The sequence below is a fragment of the Carcharodon carcharias genome, chromosome 13 (genome assembly GCF_017639515.1).
Source record: "Carcharodon carcharias isolate sCarCar2 chromosome 13, sCarCar2.pri, whole genome shotgun sequence".
NCBI classification, from domain to species: Eukaryota; Metazoa; Chordata; class Chondrichthyes; order Lamniformes; family Lamnidae; genus Carcharodon; species Carcharodon carcharias.
The window spans coordinates 25,451,680-25,474,061 of NC_054479.1; the positions used below are offsets into that span (position 1 = coordinate 25,451,680).

At 46.2% G+C, this 22,382-nt stretch overlaps 1 long non-coding RNA gene across 1 annotated transcript in view; it reads right to left on the reverse strand.

The window, feature by feature from the left end:
- Window positions 1-1,308: 1,308 nt before the first annotated feature.
- The window catches only part of LOC121286471, a 68,252-nt gene continuing 47,178 nt past the window's right edge, over window positions 1,309-22,382 (reverse strand). The window contains exon 3 of the long non-coding RNA XR_005944938.1: window positions 1,309-1,334. This is a non-coding gene — a long non-coding RNA (uncharacterized LOC121286471). The remainder of the gene's footprint in view (window positions 1,335-22,382) is intronic.

Sequence of the window (22,382 nt, forward strand, 5' to 3'; positions counted from 1 at the left end):
AAAACAGGTAACAAATAGAATGAAAGACCACTTAGGTGTCCACAGCATAGGTCATGCACTGACTCCTATAAAAAATGTGCTATGCGTAAAGCTGCCACGGTAACTGGCTGGGGGCTAAACCCTGTGCCATTTCACTGTAACAAAACCACAAATGGAATTCTTTTAGTTTATAAACAATAAGGTATTATATTACTGTGCCTGTTCTTAAAGCTGCATGGCTTCAGTACTATCTGAATTACTCCGATCAGGAAATGTTCCCTGAGCTTATGAGTCTCTGAAGCTTAATCTATTGATCATTCTTTTTGGGTAGAAACAAATCTATTGAACTTTTAACTGTAAATATTTTACTAAGTCTGGCAACAACATTAAATACCCCAAGGGTCAAATTCCAGGTGGGAATGAAAGCATCTAATCTAATGTTACCTACATTCCAAGGGTAACTGAATCCAGTTCTCATCTGTGTTGCTCGTTCACAAATGTTTACAGATATTAATTTTAGGAAATCCCCTGAGGTATCACCCTTGCTTGTTCTTGCTGTTTTGAAGATTGAGCATTGCAGTTAGGAGGCAGCATTCATGATGAGAGTTTGTGGAGCTGGGACTGGTGATTATAATAGGTTGGGATAGGTTACAGAATTTAATAGATGGGGCTGGGACCTTTGCTTAAACTCAAGGTGTCCGGGATCATTGAGTAGAATAAGTGGGATTGATGTCATTGACTTTGCTAAAAATCAACAGTTAGGTGAGGCTGGGGTATTTAATTAGACTAGGAGAATTGCATTTACTGATTCGATTAGACGGGGCGGTGATCATGAATTAGACTATATGGGCAAAATTGGGTGAGCCCCAAAAACCGGCATGAGACTCACAATGGGTAATCAGGATCTATTCTGATGAAGGCAGCACCCAAGCTTTGTGCTGTTTGCTGAATTACCATGACTGCAGCCAATGCTAAACATGCTGTTGATTGGCTGCTTTCCTCAGCAGAGGGCCCAAGTACAAATGAGGCTAGGACCACCAAAACTGCGCTACTTAAAGCCAAACCGTACCTCTTGAATGGAGGTGTGTTCTGGCTATAGCAGGTGCTGGAAGTGACTGAGGAGGAGCACCTGAGCAGGAAGAACACTGAATAATGGTGCAACAGAAGAGACAACATATTCCAAGGTTCCCCAATGCAGCACTGGAGACCTAGGTGCAGGAAGTGGACAAGAGGAGAGACGTTCTCTATCCAGAGTAGATTAGGAGGCGCTCCAGACAGATACTGCAAAGGTAGTGGGAACTGATAGCCATCGCTGTCAATGACAATGCTGCAGTCCTGAGGTCCTGGATGAAGAGCTGCAAGAAATTTAAGGACATCACGCAAGTGATCAAAGTCAGTAAATTCACCTTCAAACACCACATCCTCACAACTGAATCGCTATAGACTCACATACTACACCCTTCAGCCACATACCTAAAATCTCTATCGACCATGACTCATACCTAACATGCATACATTCAACTCACCCTCACACAGTTAGCACTGCTGCAAGCCTCACACTCACACCTCACAGCTTGCACACATTCCAGATATTCATTCATGAAAGTTGAGTCATTCAAACAATCACACCACACTCACTGACACACTTCCTTCTCCCTTGTAGGACAAAGATAACTGCAAGCTGCACATAAGCAGTGGGAACAAGCATGGATTCAAGCCCTTATCTTGATGGAGGAGATGGTGTACACCATCACTGGGGCAGCCATGATCAGGTTGAATCCCTCAAAGATGATTGCATGCTCTTATCTCACATTCCTTGTTACCAGGTATATGGTGAGCAGCTGAGGAGAAAGAGGAGGAGGAGGAGGGGGAAGAGAGGATCCACTTACTGACTAGGATATCCCTGATTGACTCATCCGCTGTGTCCCAATGACTGCAATTCCAATTCCCCATTTAACAACAATCCACACCATACCTTCCCTCCTGTTATTTTTTGAAAATTCATTTACAGGATGTGGGTTTCATCCATATGGAAATGAATAAATGTTATTACCCACCTAAACAGAGCATTAGTCACTCAACTTGACGCAACTGTGGACAGCTGATTGGGACACTGCACAAAGATCCCCACTAGGCTAGCATTTACAGTCCATCCCTACTTGCCCTTGAGAAGGTGGTGTTGAGCTGCCTTCTTCAACTGCTGCAGTCCCTGTGGTGTAGGTACACCCACAGTGTAGCTAGGGAGGAAGTTCCAAGACTTTGACCCAGCGACAGTAAAGGAACAGTGATATAGTTCTAAATCAGGATGGTGTGTGGCTTGGACACTTCCAGGTGATGATGTTCCCATGTATCTGCTGCCCTTTCCCTTCTAGATAATAATGGTCATGGGTGCTGTCTAAGGAACCTTGGTGAGATTCTGCAGTGCATCTTGCAGATGGTACACACTGCTGCCACTGTTCATTGATAAGGGAGGGAGTGAATGTTTGTGGAAGGGGTGCCGATCAAGTGGGTTACTTTGTCCTAGATGGTGTCAAGCTTCTTGAGTTTGTTGGAGCTGCACTAATCCAGGCAAGTGGACAGTATTCCATCACACTCCTGACTAGTGCCTTGTCAATGGTGGAGAGGATTTGGGGAGTCAGGAGGTGAGTTACTTGCTGCAGGATTCCTAGGCTCAGACCTGCCCTTGTAGCCACAGTATTTATATGGCTGGTCCAGTTCAGTTTCTGGTCAATAGAAACCCCCAGGATGTTGATAGTGGAGGATTCAGAGATGGTAATGCCATTGAATGTCAATGATAGATGATCTGTTCTTGGAGATGGTCTGGCCTGGCAATTGACTATCACAGTGTCCACTTGGCCACAATGCTGAAATAAAGAGGGACACAAGCACGATGGGCCGAATGGCCTACATCTTTGCTGTATGAATCATATTTAATGATTCTATGGCCATAATTTTTTGTCTCATGGACGGGCGTGCACCCGACCTGAAAGGACATGAAATCGCACAAGACGCCGTCCGGCATGCATTCTGACATCATCCTGCATGCAAGCAATCTTCAGGCCGGGTGCACACGGGTATCGGAGCCACACCAGCTGACAATTAAAGGACCACTTAAGGCCATTAAAAAGGCAATTTATCCCGATTTTACATTGCCCATACAATTTCGTGCTCGTCACACAGGCAGGCAGGCAACCTCATCCAAGGGTGGGATAAAAAGGATCAGCAGCATTGCCAGTGTGAGTAGTGAAGAGTTTAAGAGATAGTTTGCTGCTGGTTGCTTATTTGAATTTGACAGCTTCATCTCTGTTCTGAGCTTCAGTCTTAGCATTTTTAGGCTTCAGTTCAGGACTTCAGACCCCTGGAGGATTTTGACCATATGGACCCTTCCAAGTGCCATACAGCCTCCTGTAATCCTGGTAATGGGGATTGTGCTCACTGCAGTTGGCAGTTTCCCTGAGCAGGAAGAGAGGGGCAGAGGGAGAGGAGGCCAGGTGTCCCAATGCAGCTTCCATGGGAGTGACCTGTGGGAGGAGAGGCGCAGGCACAAGGGGCATAGGGCCAGCACGTAGTCCAAGGGGCTGCAGAAGATGCCACTATCCTGCTGCCAGGGTTTACAGATAATGATACAGCTACCTCAAAAAGTCCAAGATGCAATGGCAAAGGAGGCTCCACCTTGCCAGGGAAATTGTGACCTCCATTTGTCAGATGATTGGGTCTGAGATCACCCCCAACTGTGTGGGTGGACACTCCATGCCAGTGGCTCTGAAGGTCACAGTGGCCCTCAACTTCTATGCCTCCGGCTTCTTCCAGGGGTCAGTGGGGGACCTTTGAGGAGTCCCCCAATCAACTGTCCACAGTCACGTCAAGCTGGTGACAGAAGCTCTGTTCAGGCGGGTAATGACATTTATTCATTTCCTTATGGACAAGGCCAGCCAGAGGCTTTGCAGCAATTGCTGGGTTCCTCCACATCCAAGGTGCAATCGACTGCACACACGTGGCCATCAAGGCGCCAGCAGGTCAGCCGGGTGCCTTCGTCAACAGGAAGGGATTTCACTTCATGAACACCCTGATCGTTCGTGACCACAAGATGCAGATTCTGTGAGTCTGTTCAAGGTACCCTGGCAGCTCCCATGATGCTTACATCCTGAGACACTCCCAGGTGCAGATTCTGTTCACTGCTCCAGTTTGACTGGATGGGTGACAAGGGCTGTCCGTTGAAAAGGTGGCTTATGACACCTCTCTGCCATCCAAGAACAGAGACAGAGAAGTGTTACAATATGAGTCATGCCTCCACATGGACGATGATAGAGAGGACCATAGGTCTGGACCGTTCAGGAGGTGCACCACAATACCCCCCAGACCGGGTATCACTGATAGTGCTTGCATGCTGCACTCTCCACAATCTGGCACTGAATAGGGGTGACCCACTGGAGGAAGAGGATGCTAAGGTAGCTCCACAGGTCACAGAGGATGAATCCAGTAGTGAGTCAGAAGGGGAGCATGGTGAGAAGCATGGGGTGAGGATGTGGAGATAGACCTGTGTATCCTTCAGGAAGGCAGAGACACCAGGGACACCTTGATCCAACACTCTTTCAGTTCGGCTGCTAAAGATCTGCTTCCACCTCATGCCAGGGCTGCCGCCTCCATCCCAGATGTCTGAAATGACCCTTTCCTTTGAACCCAAAGTCCACTCAGTGCCTGTGCAATAAAGTTTAGAGCCAGTCACGTCCAGCATGAGATACTGGTGGCCCTGCACCTACAAAACAAGTGAAGCATCCTCAGGCCATTAAAACAAAAACAAAATTTATGTCATGTTGGCGCTCACATCAAATGAACATAACAATATATAGAATTAATGGCCACACCAGTAAACATAGTAACAAAACATTACAGAGCAGAAGATCACCCGTGAACAGTCCCTCTTGTGCTCACGGTGCCTTAAGCTTACGTTTGCGGTGCTGCGTCTTGTTGCCCACTCCCTCCCACCCTCGCTGGCAGCAGCATTGGAGACAGCTGCTGACTCTGCTGTCCCTTTGGCCTCAATGACCTTGGCGGTCGTCCCCTGGCCAGTGGAGCCTGTGCTGGCCCCGCCTGGGAGGGAGCGTCCAGTTCCAGGGCTGGCATCTCCCCAGTCTCATCAGATGCCACGGTCACTGGCAGAGGGGCGGAAGAGCGTCATCCGGAGTTCCCTGAGAGGAGCAAGCAGACAACAAGCAGCTGGTGTGCCAACATGAGGTCGTTCTGGACCTCCCTGCTCACCATTGATGGACGGGCACCTAGCTGGGATACTGAATGCCTCATCCAACTCCCACACTGGCACTGACCTTCTGAGGCCATTGCCTGTGTGAGGGCTGGCAGGTGCGAGCACAACCCCAGGAACCTTTGATTCTGTCCCTAGAGTTGCCTTTCCATGAGAGTCGCTGATCTCTCAATGGAGGAGGCAGTGCGTTCAGTGATGAGGATCAACACAGTGCTCGTGCTCCACATGGACTCTTCACAACAGAGACCATGGCATGCAAACCCTCATGGATCTCCGTTGGATCTTCCCACACATCTCACTGGACATCCAGCATCTGCCATCTAATGGACAACTCCAGGGGCTCATCATCTGCCTTTGAATCAGCATTGTCCTGGTCTCCAACAGTCCTCTGACTGCTGGTGCCCAGGCCACTCTCTGCCTCCGCTTGCTCCTCAAGCGAGTGTGAAGTGCCCTCACTGCTCTGCATCAACATTCTAGTCAATGGTCTAATGCTCATCGAGGTATTGGTATCTGTACTGGTGTGTGATGCAGGTGAATCTAAAGCCCCCTCCTCCTCTGGCTCAAGGGTGGCCCTTTGGGGTCCTGCGTTTGTGGGCGGGCTGGCGATTTTAGGGGAGAACAAGGACATGTCATTAACTTAAGCCATCACACTGTCACTGTGCATGTCTGGTGCCCTAGTGAGACAATGGAGATCTGTAACATAGTGCCATTATCTTTCAATGATCAGTGGGAACTTCAGGTTTGAGGCTCAAATTAATGATGAGACATCACAAGAATGTTTGGACAATCTGACACTCAACTCTGTACACTGCACTCTTACCTTCATTAGAGACCCCTGCCTCTCCACAACTGGCCGACGAGGTGGGTGGTGGCTCTCCAGCTCCAAGGCATCCACCTTGTTTCTCATCAGAATGAGGAGATTTGGGGGGCCTCTGCCTGTCTTAATTCTTTCGTTGGTGTTAGGGATTCTCTTCTGAAATGACGGAGAAGCACTGATTTGATCACTCTCTACTTGCAGCGCCATTGCAGCCTGGCCAAACCCAGCCCCTCTGGGACACCGAGCCGTGGCCCTTGACCCGCAAGGCACTCAGGCCAAGCAGCTGGGGCTCGCCGCCTTGACTCGTGCCGGGCTCACCATCTTGGTCGGGTTTGGTGAGGGGGGTGGGGGCAGGGGGGCCACATCCACTTCCACTCCCACTCCCGTCAACTTGGCATGTACACCAAGTGTGAAATTCAGGCCTATGATTCTCATGGGTCATTGATTTTAATAGGTGAGGCAGCAGTTAATGATTAGAAAGCTGGAGCAAGGATTTTATTTATTGGAGTCTCTCATTTTCTATTAAGAGTTTGCTGCTTTCCTTGACAGCTCTTCTGATCCATTTATATATACATATATATTATATATATATTTTACAGCACAACTGTGAGTAGATTTCTATTTCCCAATGTGTCTGACGTCCTATGTGCCTCCACCCCCACCCACCCTCTTGGTGGATTGGACAAGCCTCCTTGACGAAGTGCTGAAAGTTTGACTTGATCGAGAGAACAGTGAGACAACTGTTGGGTTTGTTATTGCATCTGGATTGCTTTCACAATGAAAACAGTTCTATTTTAATCTCCTTGCAAATGCCAATGACTTTAAGTGAGAGTCAGTCTGAGCAGAATTGATATCAGTTGGGTTGAAGCTGCGCACAGAATTTTAACTTGGCTACATTGTGCCTCTGTTGTGAAAGCTTTTCTAGAGGGCTAAGTACATTCTCTTTGTGGATGTGAGATGGCGGGGCTGTGGGGTTGGGGGAGGGGGTGTTGTGAGGGAGGGTGAGGGGGAGGGGGTGTGGGGGAGGGGGTGTGGGAGTGATGTGAGGGTGGTGGTGGGAGGGTTGGAGGAGGGGTTGTGGGGGTGATGAGGTGGGAATTTGGGGTTGGGGGATAGGTGTGTGGGGTGTGGGGGATAGGGGTGTGTGGGATTGGGATGTGGGGGATTGGGATGTGGGGCATAGGGGTGTGGGATGTGAGGGACTGGAATGTGGGGGATAGGGGTGTGGGATGTGGAGGATAGGGGTATGGAATGGATAGAGGTGTTGGATGTGTGGGATGTGGGGGATAGGGATGTGGGGTATGGGGAATAGAGGTGTGTTGGTTTTGGGGGGCTGTGGGATGTGGGGGATAAGGGTGTGGGATGTGGGGGATAGGGGTGTGGGATGTGGGGGGCTGGGTTGTGGGATATAGGGGTGTGTGGTGTGAGATGTGCGAAATAGGGGTGTGGGGGATAGGGGTGTGGGGTGTGGGGTGCAGGGGATAGGGCTGTGGGGGATAGCGGTGTGAGGAACAGGGGTCTGGGGTGTGGGGGATAGGGGTGTGGGGGGATAGGGATGTGAGGGATAGGGGTGTGGAGTGTGGGGGATAGGGGTGTGGGGTGCAGGGGATAGTGGTGTGAGGGACAGGGGTCTGGGGTGTGGGGGATAGGGGTGTGGAGGAGGTGTCGGGGGAGGGGTGAGGGATGTGATAGATTGGGGTGCGAGGTGTGGGGGATAGGGGTGTGGGGGATAGGGATGTGAGGGATAGGGGTGTGGGGTGTGGGGGATAGGGAGTGGGGGATAGGGGTGTTGGGGGTGGGAGATAGTGTTGTAGATGTGGGGTGTGGGTGATAAGGGTGTGGGGTGGTGTGGGGGGAGAGGTGAGGGATGTGATCGATTGGGGTGCGGGGTGTGGGAATAGGGGTATGGGGTGTGGGGATAGGGGCGTGGGGTGTGGGGGATAGGGGTGTGAGTTATAGGGGTGTGGGGTGCAGGGGCTAGGGGTGTGGGGTGTGGGGGATAGGGGTGTGAGGGTTAGGGGTGTGGGGTGTGGGGGATAGGGGTGTGGGGGAGGGGTGAGGGATGTGATAGATGGGGGTGTGAGGTGTGGGGGATAGGAGTGTGGGGTGTGGGGGATAGGGGTGTGAGGGTTAGGGGTGTGGAGTGTGGGGTGTGGGGGATGGGGTGTGGGGGAGGGGTGAGGGATGTGATAGATGGGGGTGTGTGATGTGGGGGATGGGGTGGGGGGGAGGGAGTGTGGAGTTGGGGGGAGGAGTTGAGGGGGTGGGGGTTGGCGGTTGGGGAGGGTGTTTGGGAGAGGGAGTTTGGGGAGGGGGAGGGGATGTGGGGTGATGGGGTAGAGGGTGATGGAGTGGGGGATGGGGGTTGGGAGAAAGGGTTTGGGGGAGGGTGGATGTGTGGGTGATGGGGTGTGGGTGTGATGGAGTGGGGATGTGGGTTGGGGGAGAGGGTTTGGGTGTGGGGAGGGGATGTGAGGGTAATGGGGTGTAGGGGGTGGGTGTTGGGGAAGGGGTGCGTGGGTGATGAGGTGGTGGGGTGGGAATTTGGAGTTGGGGATAGGGGTGTGGGGTGTGGGTAGGGGGTGTGGGGGTGATTGGGTATTGGGGTGATGGGGTGGGGGAGGGTGATGAGGTGGTAGGGTGGGGGAGGGGCAGGGGATGGCGGCATGGGGATGATGTGGTGGGGGGTTGGGGGAGGGGATGTGGGGATGATAAGGTGGTGGGGTGTGAGTTATAAAAGTTAACATTTATTTGTGGGAATGTCTCAGTTGGTGTACAAAAAACTTGTCATGGAGAGCTCAGATTTTGGTTTTGCACCAATACAATGAGTGCCGGGTCATGACAACATTTTTTTTGAGGCTCCTGGTTTGTGATAGAGGAAGGCAGTCAGGAAAAGTGGCTCTACTGACCTTTCCTGAGGTATGGTTCCCAAAACAGTGGCAGCAAAACCTGCCCAATTGGCCTTCCTTCATATGAACCTAGACTGTGAGTGTCAGTATACCAATTGACTGAGGAGGAAACTCACAAATCAATCCAATTCACACGACACCCGTAAACAAGCAGAGCTCACTCAATGATCAATGGCTGATTTTTTTGCCTCTCTTTACCTCCGGGATTTTGAGGCCAATTGGAGCTGACCTGGTTGAACTCAGTAAGGAACAGTGATTGAACCTGGTGTGTATTGCTTAAGTATCATAGCAACTGTACATTTACATTGAACCGCTTTTGGGCTTTCACAGTAGTTATGTGTACAATAGACCGGGTCTCTAATTGGCATTTAACACCTGAATTCACAAACCAGATTTGGAGCGTTATTATTTTCTGGTTTTAGTGGACAATTTTGGTCCTAATTATCGTAAATGGGTAATAGGAGGTACAGTGGGTCGTATTGGGACAAAGAGGGCAATATATGCTTAGAGGCACAGGGCTAGCCTAGAACACTTAATGAGTACATTGAATTGGTATTAGAAGCTGACAAAATATCAGTAGAAGCAAAGATGATAGATGAATGGGGAAAAAACTGAGAGGTAGGGAGCACTGAAAAGGCTGGTTGCGTTTAGAGTGGATACGTCGCCTGGTCCAGATGGCTTGCATCCCTGGTTGCAAAAGGAAGTGGAGGCGGCGTTAGCAGAAGTGTTTGTTTCAATCTTTCAACCCTCCTTAGGTATAGGACAGGTGCTAGAGGATAGGAGAGTGGCAAATGTGGCACGTTATTCAAGAAAGGGTGCAAGAACATTCTCAGTAACTACAGGCCAGGTAGTTTAACATCAGTGGTGGTAAGGTTTTAGAAACAATCATCAGGGGAAAAAATCAATAGGCACTTGGGGTGGTTTGAGTTAATTAAGGAGAGCCTGCATTGATCTGTAAAAGGCAGATCGTGCTTCACTAATCAAGAAGGTTGATGAAGGAAATGCAATGGAGGTTGTTGATATGGATTTTAAGAAAGCATTTGCCAAAGTACCAGATAAGATGCTGGTGAACAAAATTGAAGCTTATGGAATAGGAGGGCCAATGTCAGCAAATGGTTATTTTTAAGACTGGAGGACGGTAGACAGTGGTCTCCCCTAAGGGTCAGTGCTAGGATCACTGCTTTTTTGAATGTCAAAATTTGCTGATGATAGCAAACTTGGAGGAGTGGTAAACGGTGAGAATGACACAAATGGACTGCAACAGAACATAAGCAAACAGACAAGTGACAGGTGGAATTTAATAGAGAAGTGTGAGGTGATACATTTTGGAAGAAGGGTTAAGGAGAGGCTATATCGACACGGTTCTAAAGATGTAGAGGAACAAAGGGATCTGGGAGTTCATGTGCATAAATCTTTGAAGGTGGCAGAACATATTGAGAGAGTGGTTAGCAAAGCTTATGGGATCATGGACTTCATAAATAGTGGCACTGAGTACAAAAAGCAAAGAAGTTATGCTGAACTGTTATAAAGCTCTAGTTAGGCTACATCTAGAATATTGCATCCAGTTTTGGTCACCATACTTTAGGGAGGATGGGACATCATCGCACGTCATTCTACACTCGCACGGGTCAGGCACGGGTCTGTCCAAAGAGCAAAAAATTCTGCCCATAGGTAGACCCCTCCAACAGCAGTCATGAAAGGTTCAGACTCCAATCATAAACTGAGTTCCTCACCTCTCTACTGCAACAATTCCTGATATCTACACACACACATACATAGAGATTGTTGAAGACCAGCAGTGGGCATGCTCAGAATCTCTACCCTGCTCATTTCAGCCACAGGCTGAATTTTACAGATATTAAAAATCAATTTCATACAACAACTGCTTGCACCCTGTTACTTTACAAACTTCTATGCAGTATATTTAGCCAAAAAGATTGAATTATCCTGTTTCTAAGTGATTAGCTACACTCCCTGAAAAGTGAGTGTTCTGTTATTTCTGATGTGCAGAATTACATGTCTTTAACTGTCTGAGAGATGATGCGAAAGATAGAGCTCATTCAATTCAGTGACCAAACTGCTATTATACCAAAGAGTGCGTCACCGTCTTGGGTTGTTCTTGCTTATTGATCCTAACCCTGGAATACCATCAAAAGCTAATTGTCAATTTTAAAAAAGACCCCTCATCCCACCCCACACCCCCCACCCCACCACTGCCACAACCATAATATGGCTCATCACAAGCTGTAGGTTTTTCCGATATCCAGGCTGGAGGAAATGATATTAGTCTAAAACTATGAAAGTCTGAAGGGGGAAATAATGAAGTTAAATGCACAAAATTTCCAATTGTCTGTGTGACCAAATAGTTGAGGACTGATCATCTGATTTCCACATGAATGGTCACTGGTGTGAGGTACCAGAGGACAGCATATGCTGTGTGGTTTTGAGTTTGGTCCAGCCTCTATGGTTGTATCGACTATTGAACTTGTACAATGCAGACGTTATTTAAAAATTATGAAAATAATTTAATTTTTGTTTTTTGTGGGTGTTAGGGTGGTGTCAGCCTCAATCCCCTCATCTGACTCTGCCAGTTAGATATTCCTGGTGAGACCAGGTAATCATGTGCCAGGTGGTGAAATGGAGCAGGGCAGACACAGATCGACAGCGCCCTGTGGCATTTTATTTGGAACCAGGTGAAGCATTCCTGCTTACCTTTTTGAGAGGCTTAAGGACCACTGGTTAAGTCACTCAAGACCCGGAACAAGTGAGCAAAGCAAGCAGGACATACGTTTCACCCACTTGCTGACCAATTTCAATTGGGGTCCATCAATTGGCATCCAGATTTCTGATCTGCATTAGCAAGATGCTGAATACCTGTTTCAGCTGGGTACGCTGCACTCCGAGAAGTCGTCAGCTTCAATTTTGCAACTAACGTACTTTTTGTCCTCTGCAGGAGAACTTGTGTGGTCTCAAGGACCAAATTTCGCCCACCCACCGCTAATTTACCACCACCAAAACCATTGGCACAACAAAGCTGAGTGTTTCCCCAGCTGAGTTTGAGCTTTTTCAGAGCCCCTGCTTTTTCTTCTGCTGTGAATTGAAAATTTAACTTTAAATTTGTGAGGAACATTTGCTCTTTGGCTTTCATTTCACCCATTCACCAATCATAGGAAAACAGGCTGCTTGAAGCAGTGCTATGGCTCCCCCATTGTGCCAAATGTGTATTTGCATATCTTTGCAGATCCACCTTTTCTGCAACATGAGAAAGCTGCCAGTTTGGTTTGCTTACACTTTGTGCTAGATTTTGAACCAATGCCAATAGCTGTGCCCATTGTAGAGGTGATGCAGTTCGAAAGCTATGTTATTTCTAACTCATGCGATACTAGGACAAAGGGCCAAGTTTAAATATTGTCAGAGCAGGCTCATGTTGGCACCTGAATGGTGTTATATGTAGACTTAGCCATGTTTGTGCGGTCACTGGGTCCATAGTTGAGAAAAAGTTTCATTCTTAATCATTGCCATTCCAGTCCTTGAGTACTACAAGTCTGCTAACATTCTACTTGAGGGCTGCTTACATCTTGGAAAATCAGCTTGCCTACGGAAAGACCGCCCTTTTTTTCATTTTGTCATGGAATATAGGCTTAGCTGGCAAGGCCAGAAAGTATTGTCCATTCCTAATTGCTTTAGAGAAGGTAGTGGTGAGCTGCCTTCTTGAACTGCGGCAGTCCATGTGATACACAGTACAGGGAACTCCTGGTTTTGGGAGGGAGTTCCAGGATTTTGACTCAGCGACAGTGAAGGACAGGGGATATATTTCCAGGTCAGCATGATGTGTGACTTGCAGAGGAACGTGCAAATGTGATCTTCTCATGCATCTGCTGCCATCATCATTTAAGGCAGTAGGGGTGGCGGGTTTAGAAATTTCTGTCAAGTGAGTCTTGGCAAGTTGCTCCAATACATCTTGAGGCTTGCTGTGCCATTGAGTGTCAAGGGGAAAATGTTAGATTCTCTATTATTGGACATTGTCATTGCCTGGCACTTTTGTGGGATGAATGTTACTTGTCATTTGTCAGACAAAGACTGAATGTTATCCATGCAGGCACAGACTACTTCAGTATCTGAGGAGTCGCGAATGGTGCTGAACATTGTGCAATCATCAGCGAACATCCCCACTTCTGACCTTATGATGGAGGGAAGGTCATTGATAAAGTTGCTGAAGACGGTTGGGCCCATAACACTATACTAAGGAACTCCTACAGCAATGTCCTGGGATTAAGGTGATTGACCTCCAATAACCACAACCACCTTTCTTTGTGCTAAGTGTGACTCCAACCACTGAAGATTTTTTCCCTTTATTCCCACTGATTGCAGTTTTGCTAGGGCTCCTTGATGCCACATTTGGTCAAATGTTGCCTTGACGTCAAGGGCAGTCACTCTCACCTCCCCACTTAAATTTACCCTTTTGTCCATGTTCGGAACAAGGCAGTAATGAGGTCAGGAGCTTAGTGGCCCTGGTGGAACTCAAATTGAGTGTCAGTGAGCAGGTTATTGCTGAGTAAGCGCCGATTGATAGCACTGTCGCCAACACCTTCCGTCCTTTTACTGATGATCAACATAATTATACTGAAGTCTTATAATGATTTTCAACAGTGGTCCAGTTGTGAACTTACATAGCTCCACTCCGATCCAAAGCAAACACTTACATTCAGGCTGAAAGATGATCAGTCAAGACATGACCCAATGTACACCAAAGTGTACACTTCAACAGAGACTAACATTCTTGGTAATACGAGAAAATTAGCAGTAATTTCCAGCAGGGTGATTATCAAAGTGTGACTGCACTTTGTACCGTACTTAAGCAATTACAGTGCCATCAAACATTGAATTGCGACATCCCTATAATTAAATTTGCAGCTCTTCCCATTGGCATCTTATCTTACCTTCCTGCTGTATCTGTGCATTCCTTGTGTAGAGGCTGATTGATGTCTATTGGAGGCAATAAACCCATCACAAAGCCCTGAACAGAACGGCCAAGCAGCATGAAAGTCTCTTTCCTCTGATGGCTATTACAGCAAGAGGGTTGATGCACAAGGGGATGTAGTGATCTGGGATGTACCAATCTGGGGGTAAAATTACAAGGACAAGTTGCATAAAATTGTCTTGTACTCCTTGGAGTTTACAAGAGGAGTAACCTGATTGAGGTGTTTAAAATGTTAAAAGGCATTTATTTGGGTAGATACAGGGAAACTATTTCCACTGATGGGGAAATCAAGAACAAAAAGGGCACATAATCTTATGATTAGATCTAGACCATTCAGGAGCAAAATCAGGAAATCATTTTGTCTTCACACAAAGTGTGGTAGAAATGTAGAACTCTCTACCCAAAAGGCTGTGGATGCTGTGACAATAAGATTCAAGACTGAGATTGATAGATTTTTCTTAAGTAAAGGCGGGTAAATGGAATTAAGGTGCTAATCAGCCATGGTCTAACCAAAGAATGGAGCAGGAATGAGGGGATGAATGGCTGATTCCTGTTTGCAATGTTCCTATATATGCAACTAGTGAGGACATTGGGTGAGACAGGCAGAGGGTAAGTGAATGTTGGTTAAGCGTTTGTAGGAAAATTCCTTACTAAGATAATTAGAAAAATTGCAAATGCAGCAATCTGAAATGTAAACAGAGAATCCTGCAAGCCCGTCAGCATATGAAAGTCAGGTTAACATTTCAGTCGACACCTTTCAACAGAGTAGGCACATTCAGGCTGAAGAAGTCCCATTACAGGACTGAACAGAGCGAAGAAAGGAGGGGACTAAAATGGATAGAGATCAAGAGGATGATATGTTGTGTGAAGTAGGTGAACACCTCCACTAAAATAGCAGTTACAGGAGTTTCATACAAACATGCTAAACATTCTCAGGAAATTAAAGGCAAAATACTGTGGATGCTGGAAATCTGAAATAAAAACAAAATATGCTGGTTAAAATGCTTTAGTTCCAAAGAAGGGTCATATGGACTTGAGGCATTGGCTCTGTTTCTCTCTCCATGGATGCTGCCAGATCTGTTGAGTTTCACCATAATCTAATGTTTTTATTTTCAGGAAATTGTTCATCTGCAATGTGAATGGAGATGCTAACTGGTTCATATGAATTCATTCCATTGGAATTCAAACATCCTACTTTTATGTATCAAAATATTAGTATTTTTGAACCTTTGGCCTTTACTTACAGCAATTTCACTGATTTCTCTTGGTCAATGCCATTTTCAGGGTCCTCAAATCACTATTCAGTTCCTCGGAATCTATTGGACAGCAAAATGAATCTTTTTGACTGAGTACATGTACCAACCTTTGAAATACTGTATCTGCTCTTTCTAACCTCTTCTTACCTTGGAGTCTGGGATAGCCGTAGTAATCTCTCACGAGGGGGAAAGAGTTAAACTGAAAGCTAATCCAATGCTGCTAAAATCTCATGCACTCCTTATGTACTTCTGGGTATCTAAGCATGAGGTTGAAGCAAGCCTGGATAGATGTGAACTGCCAACAGTTATCCACCTGGGCTGATGGGAATTGCCAATAGCTGCCAGCCTTCTCTGATGTGCACTGTGAATCTCACCAGCCTTTACTTGGAGGCACTGCCAACTGTGACCAGCTCTTATTGATGGCTACTCTGAACCTTTGCTGGCCTAGACCAACAAGCACTGCAAACAACTGCTAGCTTGGACTGATATGCAATGAGTGTCTGCCAGCCTAGACTGATTTGCACTGCCAATGGCCACCAAACTGGATTGAACAGGACTGAGAACAGCTACTGATCTTGACTTTGGGAATCTCTGCCAATGTGAAAGAATGGCCAATGCCAACAACATGACACCTGCACAGGACATCGTCGGCAGCTACTTACTTTTACATTTGGCAGTCACTGTGAGCCCCTGGCAGCCTTCACTGATAGGCACTGAATAACTGCCAGCCTGGAAATGAATGCCAGTTTGGACTTAAAGGGCTGCCAACAGCCACCACCCTTTATTGATGGACAATGATTTCATGCCAGCCCAAACTGATGTGCGCTGCAAATAATTGCTGGCTGTGGGCTGAAAGCACTGGCAAAGGATTAGCATTGTGAACAACTACCTGCATTCAAAGATGAGCATAAGGAGTATCTGGCAGATTGGACTGGTTGGCACTGCCAGCACCTGCAGTCTAAACTTATGGGCACCTTGAACTGCTGATAGTCTGAGCTGTTGGGCACTGTGAATGGCTGTCAGTCTAGACAGTTGGTCATTGGCAACTACAGCTTCAGACTGGCAGCTGTGTAAAATGTCTGTCTGCCATTATCAAAAGGAATTGAAACCCAGTTTCGATCTTTCGTTATAAAGTGAGACTGTCGGAAGGCCGGTAAATCAATTGATCACCTAAGGTGAAGAAACAACATGCTGACCTGCACTGTCACTTCTTTAAATGGGGGTTGGGGGAACACCTTGCTGGCTTTGCTGCACACACTGCCAGGTTTATTTTAATATATGTTTCACAATGTAAGTACACTTTGTAGATAGAGAGAACCATAAATATGATGCACTTTTGTATTTTTGAATACAGCTCAAAAGGACCTGCCTATGTTTTATCATAAAGGGGACACGCATCACAAGCCCTGAACAAATGCTTCTTTGTGGAATTTTTGCCTTCTTTCTTTACGGCCACTGTTTCTCAGGTTTTCTTTTATTCCTTGGATGGAATTCAATGTGCCCTCTGCTTGTTGCAATATCAAATTTTCTAAGCATGAAGGATAAACGATGCTAACATGCAAGACTTGGAGCAGAATCTTCCTCTTTGTAACAATGGGGACAGAGATGTCTGCTCACCCCATGCCTGCTTCCTGACCCCTGCCAGTTTCCAGGGCTCAGGCTCCTTATCATAACAGAGTCAGGCACCCAGAGATTGCAGTAGCACGTTGCCACACTACACCTTGGCTAGCAATACTAATTGAACAACCAAAATTTTAAAGAAACAAATGTTCCCTTCGAATTTGCTGCTTTAGCTGAGTCAATCACTCTGCAAATGGCAAAGCAGCTTTCCCAAATGTAACAGCCCTGCCCTCATGGTCAATTTCGATGATTAAGAAAGCACCAATGTTCTGAGTGGCCAGAGTTGTGAAGGAAAAAGTGTATTTTCTTTTCATTTTTGTTTATTTTGAGATTACCTCCTGACATCCCATCTTTGGGTGGGCATATTATATGCCTGACGGAAAATCCCTGAAGTGGCCTTAGAGATGGAGAGATAATGGGATGAGACCTTGCACAATTTTCCTCCACTGCTCTGCAATGGTGGAACCAAGGAGGCAATTCAGCCCCTTAGTTCCTAAGATACCAGACCCATTTTAAGAAAAAATGGAAGTTGGGTTGTGAGTGGATGGATTTGATGACCCAGTCAGTGAAATAGAGCCTCTTGTGCTCTGGGCCCAGACCAATGACATGAAAACCTCCCCTGTTTTCTGGCTGCAGTAATGTGTTATGAATTGAGTTTTGTAAACCCAATCCAATGTGTAGTGACCATAGATCCAAAGCACAAAACTATCCATAATTCACCATTAATTAGTATGAATTAGCTCTAGATTGGGAAATTGGCACATTGCTCATGTGGGTCTTTTGAGATTGGAGCACAATTGAAGGCAGTTTGTGAACAATATGTGTCAACTGTGGCTCAATTGGCAGTATTCGCACCTCTGAGTCATAGAGCAGAATTTTATGCCAGTGGGATTTTTCAGTCCTGCCAAAGTCAATAGACTTTTGAATGGCTCACCGCAGTTTATGGCCCCATCCCCATCGCGCTGGGGCTGTAAAATTCTGCCCATAAGGTTGTGGGTTCAAGCCTCACTCCCAAACTTTAGCACATAAAGGCTGACATGGCAGTGCAGCACTGAGGGAGTGCTACACTGCCTGAAATGCTACATTTCAGAAGAGATGTTTAAAAAAAGCCTCATGTGTCCACTCAGTTGGATATAAAAGATCACACTGCACTATTTGAAGATGAGCAGAGGTGCTTCTTCTGGTCTCTTGTGCCAATCAGATGATTTGGTCTTTTATTTCACTGCTTGTTGTGGGAGTTTGCTGTGTGCAGATTAGTTGCCACAGTTCCACATCAAAAGTACTGCATTGGTTGTAAAGCACTTTGGGACATCCTGATATTATACGTGCAAGGTTTTCTTTCTGTTTTGCTCTGCATCTGATTATCCAGTACTTCATTGAGGAGTGATTGATGCAGCAGCATAGCAGGGGTTTACTTTGCAATTAATCATGTGCCATCAGTGAAATATTGTGCTTGAAATTTTGACATTTTTTATTGTTTTGACATTTATTTTGCAACATTTTCTGAGTCATTGGGTGTGGTAAAGAAACAGATAAACAAGAGCAGCAGTAAATGGGTTAACTTAAAGAAGGCAAATCCTGGAAGGACTATATCATTATCGCAGTAAGAGGAGCTCTGTATAAAAGTTCTCAACTTTAGGCAATGATAGAGGGCTCTTTGGTAACACAAAGTGCGATAATCATTTTTGTACAGGATTATAATTTGTATTAAATTTCTGTGGAGCTATGTATTTTGTGCCTTTGTTGATACAAGGCGCAATGAAGCAATTGTAACACAGATTATTTAATTTCTGTAATGTTTGATTTGATGAAAAACCTTATTTTCTAATAGTCCACTTATTCAATAACGGTAGTGTTGTCCAGGCTCCTGTTGATAATGCATGTGTGGTGAATGAAAGGTGTTTCAATCACACCTGTCTATCATAACTGAGAGAGAGGGAGAAAGATAGAGAACACATTGGTGTGCTGGAAATAAAAGGAAAAATACCTTTCTTTTCCGTAGGCCCACCACCACCCTCACTGCACCCAACTGCTAACACTGACCCTGAGTCCTGAGTGGAAAGGATTCCATTCTCACATAAAAAAAAACACCCCATATAAAAAGGTACAAATAAAGTTTTGAGATTGGCTACAGTTTGTATCTTTCACCCCAGTCATACTGTTGAGGCAGAGTCAATGTCTGGGAAGTCTGTAGCCTTTCTTGAGGCTTCTGCCCATCACGACCCTGATAGGCCTCAGCAAAACCAGTATTGAGGGTTGGCAAGGCCTTTAAAAGGACCCAAACCTATACTAGAGTAAGATGGAGGGGTCCCGTTATTTTACTCTGAGGAGGCGTAAAGACTATGCCCAGGATTTTCTGGCCCTGCTCGCCACTGGGATCTTCTGGTCCCGCCGAAAGTCAATGGACTTATGGCTGGCGCATTGCATCTCCCGTGGCGGGTCCCAGAATGGGGGGGTGGGGGGGCTCAGGCAGGGAAATCCCGGTCTCTGTTGGGTGTTGACGTTTTTTCTGATTGTTTTCTTCAGACTAATGTCTGTCACCATCAGATAGATTGACTGTGACCTGCTTTGCTTTGCCACTAAATTTTGTTGCCAGGCACCACACGCCTGGCCTGCTTATTCCCCAAATTTCCCCATCCGCAGGATATGGAGCAGGGTATCTGAAATTGGGCGGGGTTGGATAAAGGCTCTTCTTTGCCACACTTGTGTCAGTAATTTTGCAGCTCTTAGTAGGTAACTGATGTAATTATAAGGTAGGTGGCCTGAAGTAATGAGCACAGAGTGCTTTGGGCACAGCAATAAAATATGGCTGAATAACGTCACAATAATTAAATGGAGCAAAAGGAAATGATATACGACACCCAGTGGTGCCACTGCTGGGAAGATTGAGTTAATGTGTAGCGTTCATGATTTATCTATAGGATTACATGCAAGCAGTTTAATAATCAATTAATGATTTGTAAACAGTAAAGAATAAATCTGTATCAAGTGATAGCTTTTTAAATTCGACACTAGTATAAAAAAATGATGGAGTAAAGGTGTCAGTCATGGCTCAATCGTAGCAGTCTTGACACTGAGTCAGGAGATTGTAGGTGAAGTCCCACTCCAGAGATTTGAACACAAAATCTAGGTTGACACCCCCAGGCAATGCTGAGGGAGCGCTGCATTGTCGGGAGGTGGCCCCTTTCAGATGAGACATTAAACCAAGCTTGCTTTCTCAGGTGATGTAAAAGATCCTGTGGAACTATTTATCTCAAAGAAAAGCAGGAACGTTCTCCCTAGAATCTTGACCAATATTTATCCTTCACCCAACACCTAAAAATAGCATTGCTGTTTGCAGGATCTTGCTTTGTGCAAATTGGATGCTGCATTTCCTACATTAACAATTGTGACTGCCCTTCAAAAGTAGTATTACCTGGAAAAACTCAGCAGGTCTGGCAGCATCGGCGGAGAAGAAAAGAGTTGACGTTTCGAGCCCTCATGACCCTCATGAGGACTTGAAACGTCAGCTCTTTTCTTCTCCGCCAATGCTGCCAGACCTGCTGAGTTTATCCAGGTACTTCTGTTTTTGTTTTGGATTTCCAGCATCCGCAGTTTTTTGTTTTTATTTCTTCAAATGTAGTGCCTCGTTGGCTGTAAAGCACTGTGGGATGTCCTGGGGTCATGAGAGGCGCTATGTAAATGCAAGTCTTTCTGTTCCTGGACACTGAGCCGCTTAAACTAGAAAGTTGGAGGCTCAGCTTTTTGGTGGCTCACCTGGAGCAGCAGACCAGTCGTAACAATTGGCCTCAGTGCCCTAGGCTTTGGGAGGAGGCAGAAACAGCTACCAGGGAACCCTGCCACTACAAGAATCCAGTGGACCCTCCTAACAAGAGCATACAAATGTGAATTTCTAGTGAGACTTGACTGTGATGACAACAGCACCACCCCCACCCTTACTGTAGCCAAAACTCCTTCTGTTCACTCAATCTTTAAGTTTACAATTGAAAATTAGCCTATTAGGAAGGTACCAGAGAGCAACCAGTGCCCATGGAACCTTATCCTAGCAACAGGCAGTACCTCCAGGTCAGAGAATTGAAGGGGGGAAAGTTTAACTTGCTGTTTCAGGGGAGGTTTCAACCAGTGGGGGTGCATTTCAGTCTTGCACTGTACAGGAATGTTTCAGCGTGAGATGAGATCGGCGTCTGGAACTGAAAATCAGAGCCAGCACGTTCACTGCAGCAGATTCCCAAATGGAATGAAGGTGATGTAATTGATAGCCCTGGTTCCAGCACTCCCCATCAAAGAGCTGTTTACTGGCTGCCATGATGTTTTTATTTCATGTTTCAAAACAGATTTCCCTGATTTCTCTGCAATTGGATGTGGTGCTGTTCACATTAACCCTTCGATCGAAGCCTCAGCTACTTCAGAGCAAATGGAACAGATTTTTCCATTTTATCTTTGTTGCCGGCTGCTGCATTTTTATTGCTGAATGACTTGTAACCCAATCCTCTCAGCCTTGACAGCCCTGTGGGGTTGGGGGGGTGTTGGGGTGCTGGGGTGGCGGCAGGAGGAAGTGGCTGTGGGGCAGGTGATTGGTGGTGGAGAGGTCAAAGAGGCAGGGGGTAGTGAGGGAAGATGGGAGGGAAGGGTGAAATTTGCCCTTTGTGATTTTGAACACCAAGAAACAGGCAGAACTGACATTCTTGTAGTGTCACAGTCATTTGTGTTCAGCTGGAAGTGATTCAGTTTACCTCTATGGGGGAAAAGCGATTTGAAAGGTGCTGAGGGCATCAGTAAGGGCAGGAAGTTCTTTCTAAGAATGGAAAAGAAAGGCAGAACTCAGAGCCAATGAGAAAAAATGGAAAGAACCCAGAAGCCCACCTCAGCCTGGCATTTGCAGAATTGGGGGTCGGTGTTGGTGCCATGTCAGGGAGTTATCCCTTTGACCTTTTTAAGCCTTTCTTACTTCAGGCATTTCAACTCCAGTCTTTTAGATTAGTCTCATAGATAAGTCTTAGCCCCTTAGGATTCGGAGAGTATCCCAGTGGTACTGATATCCAAATAAGTTTTCTGCGGCCAACCAAATGGATCATGGTGGTCTCTCCTGATCATCTGCATTCCTATCTACCCATGATCAGAAAATTTGTCTCCTAATTATCATGTTTACAGCGCTCCCACCTTCTAAAAATCAGCAGAAGGTCAGAATGTTTGACGTAGGTCCAATTATCAAGTAAATTTATTGAACGAAAAATGAGCAAGTGAATCTGAGACAGCAATTTAATTCGAGTATTTATTCATGGTAGATATTTGGAGCAATTCAGCAAATGAAAGCTCGTTGAAATTGCAATCTATGCGCTAAGCTATTCTCTCATGTATGCATTTTCACTGCCGAATCCTTGATTCCCTGCAAGGTACTTACAGCTAAGGAAGGCCATTTGTCCCATCTTGTCCCATTTATCCAAACAGTATGACTCCATACTCCCCGCTTCGCTGCATCTAATTGTCTTTTGTATCCACCGTTCAGTTCACAAGTCCATCACTTTGTGCATGATATAGCCATAAAGTCACCATTTACTAA